This window comes from Phyllostomus hastatus, unplaced genomic scaffold (genome assembly GCF_019186645.2).
Source record: "Phyllostomus hastatus isolate PE091 unplaced genomic scaffold, TTU_PhHast_1.1 phas_scaffold_501, whole genome shotgun sequence".
In the NCBI taxonomy this organism is placed as follows: domain Eukaryota; kingdom Metazoa; phylum Chordata; class Mammalia; order Chiroptera; family Phyllostomidae; genus Phyllostomus; species Phyllostomus hastatus.
The window spans coordinates 42,537,340-42,552,606 of NW_025334033.1; the positions used below are offsets into that span (position 1 = coordinate 42,537,340).

At 41.7% G+C, this 15,267-nt stretch overlaps 1 non-coding gene across 1 annotated transcript; it reads right to left on the reverse strand.

Moving 5' to 3' along the window:
* Positions 1 to 1,307: 1,307 nt before the first annotated feature.
* LOC123809049 lies at positions 1,308 to 1,439 on the reverse strand. The gene has a single exon (XR_006783924.1). It is a non-coding gene; the product is annotated as a small nucleolar RNA SNORA51 (small nucleolar RNA).
* Positions 1,440 to 15,267: the final 13,828 nt, after the last annotated feature.

Sequence of the window (15,267 nt, forward strand, 5' to 3'; positions counted from 1 at the left end):
AACTCAGTGGGTCCGTGCGGGGATCATCATGAAATGCCTCAAGCTTCATATTAGTGGAGTGCGGGACCCACACATGGGGGCATGGACTAACCCAGGCAGCAACAATCTTGGGAACATTAGGCTCAGGGAGCATGGTCAGTGCCCACTTCCCCACTATCTTCTTTTCCATCACAGACACTAAACCTGATGGTTTCCACACCCAACTGTTTGAATGGACTCCTCCATGTGAGTGGTCAGGTAGGGTGCACATCTGCTTCTTGGCACTCCTTGGCACACTGGTCTGGTTAAGTTTATGACTAACCCCAATTACCTGGAGAGGGGAAAAAACATTTTCCCTCTTTGCAGCTTGAAGTATCTCATCAAAGAAATGTGGGGGATATGGAAATTATATTTGATTAGCAGACAGCTATTCACTTCAACCACTTCTCTTCTTCTGCAGCTCTCTTTGGAAAAATGTGTTTGGGCTTTTCTGACAGCCTGATGGGTAATGACATAATTTTTTTAAAAGATTTTAATTACTTATTTTTTAAAGATTTTATTTGTTTATTTTTAGAGGGGAAGGGAGGGAGATAGACAGAGAGAGAGAGAGAAACATCAATGTGCGGTTGCTGGGGGTTATGGCCTGCAACCCAGGCATGTACCCTGGCTGGGAATCGAACCTGGGATACTTTGGTTCCCAGTTCACGCTGAATCCACTGAGCTATGCCAGCCAGGGCGGTAGTGACATAATTTTAATAATCTTCTTCCCTCAGGGTCAAAAGTGAAGAAGAAAACTTCATAACGAAATTACTGTGCTCAAAGACATAGTCACTAGGTTCATCCTTTTTGCATTGTTCATGTCTGGGACTCTGGAAAAAAGATGCCCATTTCAGGCTTGCCTAACACTGTGGTTGACGCTCTGCTCTTTTTATAACAATTATTTATTTTGCTCACAATTCTGCAATTTAGACAAAGATCAGGAGGGATGGTCATTTCTGACCCATGTGGCATCAACTACACCAGCTCAGCTTGGGGACTGGAGGGTCCAATTCAGGTTAGCAAGTTAATTCTGGCTGATTATAGTGAGAAGAAGGGAGAGAGAAACACCAGTTTGTTGTTCCACTTAACTGTGCATTCACTGATTCCTGCATGTGCCCTGATGGGGGAATCGAACCTACAACCTTGGTGTATCAGGACAATGCTCTAACCAACTGAGCTAGACCTCTCCACAGGCTACTTGGACTTCCTCCCAACATCATGTCTTGGTCCAAGAGTGAGCGTCTGAGATAGAAAGCAGAAGGTATCAGTTTCTTTTGTTTTTCCATGTCCTCCCTACCCCCATTCACAATACAGACCAGGCAAAAGGCTTGGGCTGCCGGGTATATACAATGTGTTTACTCTGCCTCTTCTTTCTGTACAGTCAGTGTAAGAGCACAACCTGTGGTAAGTATCAGGAGGCAGACTCTCCGCTTTCTGAACTTCGAAGACCCATGAGGCCTACAGCAGACTGAGCCAAAGGCATGAAGCTTTAGAAGTTCTATCAGAATAGACACACACACACTCAATTCAACCCCACTTATCCCATAAAGGTATGAGTCTAATTTCCCAATTTAAACAATTATAAGATACAAGGTCCTTTTATTTTTAGACACCAGTCTAATCTTTTCTTCCCAATGCTATGACCAGGGTTGGCTGAGGGAGGGGTGTTTGTCTCCCACTTTCACTTTTCTGTAGCGGGCAACAGAAACAAGTCTGGGTGGAACACTACTCCACGCTCCCACCCTGACTCTTATCCGACTGACTGATGACATCAATAAATAACATGGTGACTCAACATGTTGGAAGGTTAGAGTTCCAGTAGATCCAGTAGGATGGTTTGGGCTGCAAATAACAAGTGCAAACCACTAGAGGTGGCATGAATGTACTTATGCTTAAGTACCAGGAAGCTCAGTGTCAGGGAGATGAGCATTGGTATGGCTCTGCAAGTGTCACCAAGGCCTTGGGCACTTCCCATCCTTCCGGCTGCCATTCTTGGCGTGTTGGCATGAGTCCCTTCATGACCTGCCCCAGCTCCAAGCTTAGTGTCCTTCAGCAGCAGTGCCCAAAGCACAGAGAGAGAGAGAATAAGGAGAGGGAAGTATCTTGTCACAAGCATTTCTCTTTTAAGACAGGAAAGGTCTCACAAAAGGTTCCCGCCCATTTCCTCTTGCATCACACTGGCCAGAATCAGGCTATGTGCCCATGCCCTTGCTGTAAGGAAAGCTTGAAATGGGAGTTCTGGGCACTTGCAGCCTCTATGGTGGAAGACCAGCTCTGCCGGTGAGGGCAAAAGGCAAACCCATAGGGCAGACAGCCACCAGTGCCTGTCAAACGTGTTGGTTCAATTCCGAGCAAAGGCCATTTGTCTACATATCAAGTTGTACTCTCTAATTTAACTTCATTCAGTAAGAAAACCAATATTTTTACCTCCTCCTGTCAGATTCCTGTGTCTTATTTTTCTATTAGTTCATAGCTCAGAGCAAGGAAAGAGTCATGATCACTCATCACCCCCGAACATTAACAATTACTGCCAGGAGCACCGCTGACTGTAGGAAAAGCTATCACCAACCCCCCTTGGGCCTCAGTTTCTTTATCTGGAAAGTGAGGAGGTTGGTATGAGAGCATCCCCAAAGCCTCCTTCCAGCCCTGACAGTCTGTGGTTCTATAACATTCAAATGTCTCAACCCAGTGAATCAAACCACAGTAGCCTAACAGATGTTATAAAAGGAAGAAATTCTACTCACATTGACTCACATTGTCTCTGGGAAATCAAAACTGATATATGATGAAAAAATGATGAACTCTGAAGCCAGTGTCAATTTAATAAAAATAAGAACTTGTGAACGTGCCCCAGGCAGGCCATTGAGGGTAGTCATGTAATGGACTTACGGAAGTTTAGGAAAATTGCTGCTTCCTTGAAAGTGGGTTTTGTAAGGCGAGTAAAATGACAAGACACTAAAAATGGTTTTCTCCTTCATCTCTATGTTGAAATGATTCCTAATGTCTATAGACACAGCTCAAACACCTTGACATGGCCCATAAAAGGTCCTTCCCAGCCAAGCATCAGCCTATGCCTACACATACTCAATAATAATAATAATAATAATAATAATAATAATAATAATAATAATTGCTAAAATTTTAAAATCTTTCTCTGTGCTCAATATATATGAAACACTTTACATTTTATTGTCTCCTTAACTTTTACAACAAGAATATTGTTATAATACTATTATCTTCATTTTACCTATAGAGAAACAGAAGTTAAATAATTTGCCCAAGGTCACACATCTAAGGCAGGTAGAATCAAAATTTGAATTAGGCGGTCTGTATCCAGAGCCTATGCCTTTAGTCACATGCTATATTTCTCTGACGGTATTTAAATATTATTTTATAAATTTTTGTTTACATTTCTATTTCTATTTCTACTCTATAAAGGGCCATTTTTTATCCCCTCATACTGTATCTTTCAGGTAATACACACTGAATAAATACTGAATGAATGAATGGATGGATGAATGAATGACTTCCTGTGCAGGTTTTTCACTGTTCTTCAAACAGACTTTATTATACCATCACACCTTACTTTTTAAGGCTCCTTCTGCCCAGCAGACACTCCTCCTTCAGAGATGCGCTCAAATGGCATGTCCTTGCTGTGTTCTTCCCAACCATCTTCCAAAGAGAAAGCTAGGTCACATGGAAAACAAGTCACATAAAAAGGAACTAGAATCAGAATAGCATAGGAATTGTTTATTAATCAGGGTCAGCGAACAGCAGCCACTAAATCTCAACGAGTTAACACAATAAAATCACTCACAGTCAACAGAAGCAGAGAAACAGTCTCTGCAATCATTGAGGGACAAGGATCCATCTTGTGGGGCCACCATCCTCAAGGCCTGGCCTGTTAAGACAACCGTGGAAGGGTAAGGGAGAGCCTGGGGAATTGTGGAGGTCTGAAGTAGGTGCATCACTTCCACCCACATCCACTGGCCATAACTCAGTCCTACAACCCTGACCTGACTGTAAATGAGGCTGAGGATGAGGTTGTCCTGCATCCACCACAGCTTCTTTACAGGAATATGAAACAATGCCCTCAAAATTCTAATTCCAAGTGTTTTAGGAAATACTATACCCAGACAACTTTCAATCAAGCATGAGGGCAGAATAAAGAAATGTTCAGACATGCATGAGCTCAGGAAGCTATCAAACAATGTAAACAAGGAAGTAAGTAAAGGGAGACAAAAATATTGAATCCAGGAATCATGGATCCAACACAAGAGTGAAGAAGAGAGTCCCAAAATAATAGCAGTATGCATGGCCCACACTGGAGCAGAAGGGCACAGGGTAACTGTATTTGAAGGACATGGAAAGGGAAAAGGGCCGGTGACATGTGTGCTCTACTATACCGCCATGCCCGGCTTACACCTGCCCCTCATCTTCCATAATTCAAAGTTGATAAAGAATGTCTGAAATTTATAAATCTAGAAGTAGCAGTATAGGCATGTTTTAATGCTTGGAAATGGAGAAGTCAATTACAAAAGAAACTGCTAAAAAGTGTTGAAAATGGTTGCTGCAGGAGAGCTGAACTTGAAGTAGGGTGGGATAGAGCAAGAAACACCATTTTTTATTATAAGTCTTGGTACAGTATTTGACTTTTTAACCATGTACTACATTTCTTTGTCAAAAATTCTACATATTTTTCAATAAAAAGGAGAGTGGGAGAAAGAAGTTTTCACAATCTTTCCCTTCATCCAACCCAGAGTTCCAACCAAGAAGCTCATCATGGCATCAAAATGTCAAGGAGGGAAGAATAGGACAGAATAAATGTGCACAAACGTGGTGCCTTCTTTGAATCCAAAGCAGAGTGTTTTATCTTTTATTCAATTCTTGTTAAAAATACTGGTCAATACAAGTGAATGTGGCAAAACAGCAGGATTCAAAGTCAATATTCAGAAATCTTTTATTCATGTATAAAAGACATATGGACAAAGCCAAAGAGGTAGGTTGGAGGGTGGGAGGTGGGGATGGGTCGGGTGGAGGGTATGGGGGGTGAAAATGGAGACAACTATATATGAACAACAATATTTTTTTTAAATACAGACCCACAGCTCCATCTTCCTAAATAGTTTCATTGCAAGAAGGGAAGAGGCTGGGAACAGCAAATGGGGCCACAGACAGAGTTCCTGGAATAGCACCCGTGACAACCACTATGTTGGGTCTCTCCTCCATCTTCCTAAAAAAAAAGGAAAATAAGACATTTTAGATACTTTTCTGAAATCAATATGTTCTGTATCTTCCTTACCTAGTAGCTTCACAGACCTCTCAAAAAAGTGTTTTTCAGTTTCGCATGACACTTTTGTGAGCTCATGGTGTACATCTATTGCCTTTCTAAATGGATGTACACCTATCAGTCTTACCTGTCTAATCTTTAAAATTCACCTCTTGCTTTGTTTTTTGATGTAAGCAACATTTGCTGATCTCTTGGCTCTCCTGTCATCCTCCATGCCTCTAAGTGTTTGCTAGCAATGGTTCTGCTATAAGTTCTGTGAGATCAATTTACTTGGCCCTGAATGTTTGACTATTTTTTTTTTAATTTGAGAGTTTCAGTTGCCTCTTCAATAACATTTATCCTGCAGTTACCTATTGAGCACTGTTTAAGGTAATGGAGGTAGAGATGAAAAGCATATTAATAGTTCTTGGCATTAGTCTAAAGGAACAGACTGAAAAATAAGCTAATAATTTCAACAGTGATAAAGGCTATGGTAGAGATGTGGCTAGAGGGCCCTAAGTTAGGAGAGACACTTAACCCAACCTGGAGGAGGAAGAGAAGGCTTCTTAGGATGAGTTGATCTCTGCGCATGTAAAGGACTTAGGACTAAACATGCTACGAGAAAGGAAAAGGATATTCTTGGTAGAGGCAAGAGCATGAAAACATTCAGAAATGAGAGGGAACTCAGAAGGGTCAGGGAGTGAAAAGTCGTTTGGGCATGGGGATGGAGTTACTGGTGATGGAGGGCAAATCCAGGGGGCAGCAAGGGCCAGGTTCTGCCAGGGAGATACTGGAGGATTTTGTGCAGAGGACTGATATGATCACATAAGAGTTGCCAATACAGTAGATCTTTCTAACTCAGATAATTGAAGTGGTGTGTGTATTCAGGGAGGGAGGGTGAGGCTGGAAAAAGGAGACTCCTATCAGACATAAGACCATCAAGGTAATGAGGGGAGAAGTCCTGAGAGTGTGGACTAAGAAAATAGAGGTGTGGATAAAAGAGAGCATAATCAAAATCTATTTGGGAGGTTAACACACTGGAATCCAGTTGTGAAGGATGGAGGAGGGGAGGCATCTCAGATGGCCCAAGCGTCTGGCTTGTTGACTCAGCAGGTGATGCTACCATTGGCCAGCAGGAGAATCTGGAAATAGGTTTGCCGGCAAGTGAGTTCACTCTGTGAAGGCTTTGTAATATTTGCCAGAATTTGAAAAGAGACTCCTACTCTCAAATAGATATGTGGGTCTGCAGGCCAGAGAATGCTCAGGGCAACAAAGAAGACAACTGAGTCATCTGCACACAGGGGTGGTGGAAAGCCTTGGGTTGAACGAGATCTCCCAGGAAAGATGGCAAGAAGTCAAGTAAGAGGTCTCAAAGCTTAGGACTCAGCTTCTTTGGACGAAAATATTTATCGCCTCAGGGTTCCCATAGCACCTTGACCCAACACCCATCACTCTCATGTCCATGTGCTTTCTCCTCCCCGACCCCTCATTCATTAATACAATTAACTTGAAAGTAGGGACAAAATAGTATTTGAATTAGTATTCTCAGGCTCAAAAAAAGAACTAAGAATATTCTACATGTTCAATATTTTTATTAAGTAAAATAATGGTTGATATTAACTTATGGAAAAGGCAAAAATAACAAGTCAGATGGACTTCAAATTAAGGAAAGCACCAGGCTTTAGTGTATTATTCAAGATGAACTTTAATCTAAAAACATACCTCTTCTCCCTGCCCCCCAATCTCTTTACTCACTCCAGAGCAGGAGTCTGGTTTCTAGACTCTGTCATCTGTAACCTTTCATCACCATGAAAACAAGAGATTTTATTTTTCTGAATTGCCCGGGCTCACTTAATTCAACTAAATTTTAAAAAATCATAGAATTCTGTCAACTGCCCTCTGCTCTCCGTTAATCCTTCTGTGCACCCCTGACAGGTGGGGTGAGATCAGCTTCCCTCCTGGAGACGTCACCTGTGTGACAACTCCAGCTCAAGGAAAAGCAAGCACGGCTATCCTACGTGAGGAGCTGATAGTAATCAGAACCTCTCCCTGGGGACAGTTTACTGACACTGGAAATTCGTCATGGTTACAAAGTACTTTGATTTCACAAAAATAAGAGGTCTTTTTCTGCTGAGGTGGCAAGTGGTGTTTTGTTTTTTTCTAGATTAACTAGGTAAGAACAAATTCAGTGCCAGGAGCCAAGATATTTTCTCCCCTCCCTAAGCCAGCTACCAGCCTACTCAGAAGAGTGATTAGTGTTCATAGTCACCAAATTAAAGAGTTTGAGAGGACGTGAAAATGGAAGGCATTCTGTCTTTGAAAGGAGGCCACCAGATGCAGGCTCATACTTCATCTTCCTGGAGAGGTCCTCGTGTTCCCAACCATTTTATTTTTGGGGAATTAACTAAGCAAATGCAGTTAAGACTTTGTGTTTTGGCACACGGTAAGAGCTCAATCAATGTTAATTACCTTGGTCAGGTAGCTCAGTTGGTTAGAGTGTCATCCCAATATGCCAAGGCTGTGGGTTCAATCCCTGGTCAGGGTACATACAGGAACCAGCCAATAAATGCATTAAGTGGAAATGGGACAACAAGTTTCTCTCCCTCTCTCTCTCTCTCTCTCTCTCTCTCTCTCTCTCTCTCTCATCAATAAACTAAAAAAAGAAAAAGAAAAGCACAACAAAGTCTGAGTTCTGAGCTTTGACTTCAGTTGGTACAGTGCATCCAAGAGCTGGGGCCAGGGTCCCAGACAGACCTCAGGACTAATACTTACCACACCTGAGAAACAACAGCAACTAAATCAACTCCAGAATGAGTAACTTAATGCACTTAATGGAAAGTCCTGTCCTCATTGCCCCACCCGATACTCCAGACTAGATGTTTATGGTGCTGTCTCATACCTAATGACAGAAAAATATATGTAAATAACACCCAATACTGACAAAAATGCTGTGCCAATAACGTACACAAATTCTGAAAACCTGATAAACTGGTACCACCCTTTTGGAAAATAATTTGCCCACATGTCTCAAAAGTCATAGACAGGTTTTTAGCCTCCTATGCCTAGGACTTTATGCTAACGCAAAATATCTAAAATGAGAGTACAAATTACACAAAAAGCCTTTTTGAAGCATTATCTTACAGAAATAGGAAACATCCTAATTATGCAAGGATAGGAAATTATTAAACTGTGGTCCATCCACAGAATGGAATAGTATTTACCAGTTGAAATTATAAAGCCTGTAGCTTGTAGAATAGCATTTGAAATAAGTTTAAAGGGAAAATTAGAATGTAAATTATATATAACAAATGGTGTAACTACATCTATTTAACAATTATGCAGGCATAAGGACAAAAATGGAAAGTCATATGAAAAATAATTGGTTTTTTAAGGTGAGTAGATTGTGTTAACTGTAAAACTGATTTTTTTAAATCTCCAAGGAAAAAAGTTTGACGCTATTTAAACAATCTCAGAGACAGAAGAAAGACATCCCAATTTTTACAAAGACACTAATACTAAAGCCAGAACTAGAGAGCAACAGAAGAGAAAGCTATAATCTTATTTCTTTTATGAATACTGATGTAATAATGAAAATAAAATATTAGCAAATTGAATCCAGCATTATATTAAACAAATAACATACCATGGCCAAGTTGGGTTTATTCCAGAAATATAAGGATGATTCAGTAACAGGAAATCTGTTCACATAATTCTCTGTATTAATAGATCAAAGGAGGAAAAGCACATGATGTCATCTCAACAGAGGCTGCAAAAGCTTGTGCTCAAATAGTTATTTATAATTTTAAATAATGTTTAAATTCTTGTACAATAGGAAAATCAGGTATTTTCTCAATATCGTATTATATCCATACATGAGTATGTAGTTACAATGAATTTTTGTTATTCAAAACTATACAAATGCAGCAACATTTAATTAATCTGATGGATTCCTTGGAGTCTAAATGGATGTAATAACTATTTAAAGGCTTAAAGTCAGACTTGCTATCAGAGAGTACCCTGGTTCTTACAGATTGTAACTTCAGGTCCAAGTTACCTTACTTCTGTACCCATTAAGATACTTTGAGTTGCAAATAACTCCCATTCTTAGTATTCTACAATAGTTTCCAATCACAAAAACAGGCAATTCCAGTTCACTACCGCAGCCTTTAGGAACCCACTTGTCTCATCACTGCCTCACTCTACCACCAATCTCCTTATCACACAGCTGTACCAACCTCCTGTTTTTCTCTAAAACACAACAAACAATTTCCAATAGACTTCTGGTCAAGATGGAGGCATAGGTAAACACAACTTACCTCCTTGTACAACCACATAAAAATTACAACTAAACTACAGAAAAACCATCACTCAGAATCATCAGAAACCCAGTTGAATAGAAGTCTGACAACTACAGAATTAAAGAAAACAATCTATCCAGATTGGTAGGAAGAGTGGCAATACCGAACAGGCTGGTCCCACATCCATGTATGGTGGATAAAAATTCAGGAGAGATATCTCAGGAATAAGGAGTCCCAGCCCCCTACCAGGCTCCCCAACCATGGTTCCAGAGCCAGGAAGATAAGGCCCCATAACTTCTGGCTGCAAAAGTCAGCAGGGAATGAGTTGGTGGAAGAAACTTCTGAAGCCCCAAGCAGTTTCCCTTAAAGAACCTGCATACAGACTTACTCAGACTCGCCCCCTCTGAGCTCCAGCACCAAAGTAGCAGCTTGAAAGGCACCAATGGCATACAGGGAGGAACTGAAGCATCTAGCATCAAGACAAGAGTTACAGGACAGCTTTCTCCAAGATAGAAAGGCAGGCAAAGGCCATCATCCCTTTTCTGAACCTTCCCCTCACAAAGCCATAGAGCTGGCAGGCAGATGCCATATCTGAGACTCCATCAACCTGGCTAACACTGTTTGCCCCACCTTGGATATCCACTGAGCCTCCATCCTACCAACTTGTGGGCCTACTCAAGCTGTTAACAGTGTCTTTTCTATATGAATGGCTGGTTTGAAACATAAGGAAGCAAAAAACAACCATGAAGAAAAAAGAATCCAAAAAAATGAGGATAATGTAAAGAGCCTCTGGAACAACTTCAGACATTCCAACATTTGCATAATAGGGGTGCCAGAAGGAGAAGAGTAAGAGCAAGAAATTGGACACTTATTTTTAAAAATAATGAAAAAAAATTCCTTAATTTTGTGAGGGAAATAGACTTGCAAGTCCAGGAAGCACAGAGAGTCCCAAACAAGATGCATGCAAAAAGGCCCACACCAAAACACATCATAATTAAAATGCCAAAGTTTAAAGGTAAAGAGAGAATCTTAAAAGCAGCAAGAGAACAGCAGTTAGTTACCTATAGGGGAGTTCCCATTAGACTGTCAGTTGATTTCTCAAAAGAAACTTTGCAGGCTAGAAGGGATTGGCAAGAAATATTCAAAGTCATGAAAAGCAGGGACCTCCTGCCTAGATTGCTCTATGTAGCAAAGCGATCATTTAGAATCAAATGGCCGATAAAAGCTTCCCAGACAAGAAGAAAACTAAAGGAGCTTATCATCACCAGGCCATATTATACAAAATGCTAAAGGAACTTATTTAAGAAAAAGAAGATCAAAATTATGAATGGTAAAATGATAATAAATACATACCTATCAATAATTGAATCTAAAAAAAAGCTAAACAAACAAAAACAACAGAAACAGAATCATGGATATAGAGGGCCTTCTGATGGTTGCCAGATGGCAGGGGGATGTGGGAGAATGGATGAAGAGGAGAGGGGATTAAGAAGTACAAATTGGTAATCAGAGTGGCCATGGGGATGTAAAGTACAGTATGGGAAATGGAGTAGCTGAAGAACTTATACCATTGGACATGACCAATGGACATGAACAAAAAGGTGTGGGGATTACTTGAGGGAAGGGGGGTGCTGGGTGGTGGGAGACAAAGAGGGAAAAATTGGGACAACTGTAATAGCATAATCAATAAAATAGAAGTAAAAAATAAAAAGATTTCCAAATGTAAAAAAAATAATAAAACACACTACACATCCCTGCCTTGGTGCTTTTGAACACGCCATTCCCTCTGCCTGGGAAGATTTTTCCCTCAAATATTTTAATGGCTCACTCCCTCACTTTATTCATTTCCCGCCACATTGATTCAAATAGCATGACTCTCCGACATATGACTCCTGCCAATACCCCCTACTCCACTACCCTGCTTGATTACCTGACCTCATTTTATGTGTTCATATATGTATTATTTTCTTGTTACCAGAAAGGATATTTCATGAGGGTAGACACTTGGGCCATATTGTTCACTGTTCCACAGCCAGTACCTAGGACAACACCTGGCAAATAGTGGTTGGTGAGTAGAGAGCAGTTTAAATATGTTGTTGAAGCCAGAGGAAACCTGCCTGACTAATACAGATATAAACAATTAAGAGATTTATTATCTCACATAGCTGAATCCCAAGGTGGGACAGGCTCCAGGAAAAAGCAAGACTTCTTCTTTCTCTGCGGTTCTCTCTGTTCTTCCCTCTTCAGCATGCCAGTTTTGTTTGTGGTCATAAGACAGCTGCAGCAGTAACTGGAGCAATGAGCTTTCTCCTTCATGTACCTTGAGAGAGAACAAGACTCTGCCCTGAGGTTAGTCAGAATTTCCTCAGGTTGACATATAAAAGTAATCATCACACCCTCTATCATGGAATAAAAGTCATCCCTTGGATCTGATCGAGCCCCATTTGTTCACGTGACCACCCTGAAGCAGTCATCAAAAAGGATAATTGAGTTCCATGGTGGGACTCCATGAGTCAGAACCCACCTATTGAGAAAAACTGGAGTCAGCCTCTGCTGCCTCACAGGGGTTGTGTGAGGAAGGAGTGGGTGGGTGCTTGTCCTGGGTAGACGACCAGCCATGATCACGATGATCTTGATTCAGAGGAACTCCTAGAGCCCAGGGAGCCCTTTCTGGTAGAGTAACTGAGCTCTCGGAATCTTGAAACACAGTCAGTTCATTGGAATGTTTCTTGAGTTGAATACCACGCTTACATCTTGGGGCTGCCTTACAAATTTTCCTCCTGGGAGCTCCTGAACCCTGGGAGAAAGGAAGCCAAAGGCATCCCTCTCCTGAGAGGGAGAAGGAAATTAAAATAGCACTGCAAAGCACATTTTATTAGAGAGCATTTTTTTCAAATCAGTATCAAACATGAAACATCTACAAAATACAGTATTCTTCCACAGAAATTAAAGGTCACTAAGTTCATATTCAAGCAATGTGAATAGAAGCAGCAGTTCAGCACAAGAGAAAATATTTTGGGGCTTCTGGTCAAGATGGCAGCGTAGATAAATACAGTACTCACACACTTCCACAACCACATCAAAATTACAACTAAACTACAGAACAATCATCATGTTGAACTCACTGAAATCTAGATGAATGAAAGTCCTACAACTAAGGGTATAAAGAAGAAACCGCACAGAGACTGGTAGGAGGGGCAGATAGGCAGAAAGAGCTGGTCCCACACCCGTGTGTGACAGATAAAAATCAGGAGGGATATCATGGCTGCAGAGGCCCCCCTGAGGAGCAAGTGTCCCAGTCCAGCACCAGGCCCCCAGCTCAGGGTTCCAGCACCAAGAAGAGAAGTCCCCACAACTTCTGGCTATAAAAGGCAGCAGGGATTGAGGCTGTGGAAGACAAACTGCTGGAGTCCCTGGAAGTTCCTCTTAAAGGACCCACACACAGACTCACCTGGACTCAACCCCTCTGAGCCCCAGTGCTGGGGCAGCAGCTCAAAAGGCACCAGGGACATACAGGGAGGAACTGAAGTGTCAGGCATCAGCGTGAGAGCTGGACAGGCAGCTTTCTCCCAGACAGAAGAGCAGAGGACATTGTTCCTTTGATGAACCTTCCCCCTACAGAGCAGGCAGGTGGGCGCCATATCTGAGTCTCCATCAACCTGGCTCACACTGTTCACGACACCTTGGTGATTCCCTGAGACCCCACCCCACCAACCTGTGGGCCCACCCAAGCTGTTTCCAGTGGCTTTTCCATACTAATAATCTGTTTTGGCTCATGCTTCAGATTTCCCTAAAATCTCTCAAACAAGCAGCATCTGGCCTCAGCATGCTCTGTACTTTTCACTAAGTAGCCCCAGGCCTGGCACTAGCAATAGTTGGTCTTGGTTCACAGCTGGGCCTCTCCTGGGCACCTCCAAGACCAGCACACATAGCCGCCATCTGCAGATCACTTTATAACTCATGCCAGGTGGCCCTAAGAGGAACACAAGTCGCTGATCTTGGCATGTACCTCCTGGGAGGCCCCAGAGCCAGTGTACCCAGTGGACAACTTCAGACCACATCAAAGCACCACCCAACCACTTCTACAAGCAACACACTCAAGGGGAAGATTCAGCAAGCACCAGAGCCCCGTTGAGGTAAGTCCTGCTCCATGGGGTGGGCCCCTGCATAGCTGATCCTCCACAGTGGCCTCAGGCGGTCCCTGCAGGTAATGGATCTTGTGGTAAATCCCTCCTATTAATGTGCCAGCAGCAATGGAGGCTCAATTACAGCAGGAGGGTGTGCACAGTCCACATGGGGGTGTGCACCTGGAGTGCCCAGCTTGGGTGAATGGGGAAGCTGTGCCACTGGACCCTACAGGACACCTACTAAATACATTAGGCCATCCCAACAAGTATGAACTGACATATGGTTTTGATTTGGAGTTCTCTGATGACTGATGATATTGAGCAGCTTTTCATGTACTTCTTGGCCATCTGTATGTCTCCTATGGAGAAAATATCTAGTTAAGTCCTTTGCCCATTTTTTAATTGGGACATTTGGTTTTTCACTGTTGAGTTGTAGGAGTTTCTTTTATAGTTTGAATATTAACCCTTATTAGAAATAGAGTTTTCAAATATTTTTTCCTCATTCTGTAGGTTGCCTTTCATTTTCTTGATGGTTCCTTTTGCTGTGCAGAGGTTGTTAGTTTGATGTAATCCCACTTGTTCTTGGTTTTGTTAACTGTGCTTTGGTATCACATCCAAGAAATCATCACCAAGAACAGTGCCAAGGAACTTTTCTCCTATGTTTTCTTCTAGGAGTTTTATAGTTTCGGGTCCCACATTTAAGGCTTCAATCAATTTTGAGTTGACTTTTGTGTATGACATAATTTAAGGATACAATTTTGTCTTTTTGCATATGATATCAAATTTTCCCAACACCATTTATTGAAGAGAATATCATTTTCCCATTGTGTAGTCTTAACTCCATTATCAAAGGTCAGTTGGCCATACATGACTAGGTTTATTTCTGGGCTCTCCATTTTGTTCTGCTGGTCTGTATCTTCACGCCAGTATCAGACTGGTTTGATAATTATAGTTTTGTAATATATCAAGTTATTTTTTATTGAAGCTTAGTGACATGATACCAAAGCAGGGCTCAGTAAAAAAGTAGATGAGTTTGCCAGAGAGGGACCAACAAGAAGTTTGGGAAGTACATATTTATGACTTATGTTTCCTCTTAAAAATAGAAACCAACCCACAGAGAAGGAAGAAGTGGACTTTAGGTCCGCAGAAGACTAGCAAGTCTTCTATGAAAGAAGAAGACTCCGTCACTGAGGAAAATGGAGACAGAGATTTAAGCTAAGTAAATATACAGCCAGGCTGCAAAATCAACTTTTACATCTGTTTCTTTCAGCTCCATTGTCCAGCCTCTCTTCAGCAGGCTCCAAGTGTGTTTCCATGTCACCTCTCCCATGACTGGACTCGGAAAGTTTCCTTCAGAAAGGATACCTACCTGCTCACAAAACACTCTCCAGCCATTTCCAAAGTTAAAGAATTCATCTTCTTCCAATTCATGTCCATGAGCTGTCATTCAGATGTCATCAATGGTAATGAAATCCATATCATTAAAATATAAAACTTTTAAGATGCACCTGTAAAAAGAAACCACAGAGACAACGAAGAGACATGATTGTTTACT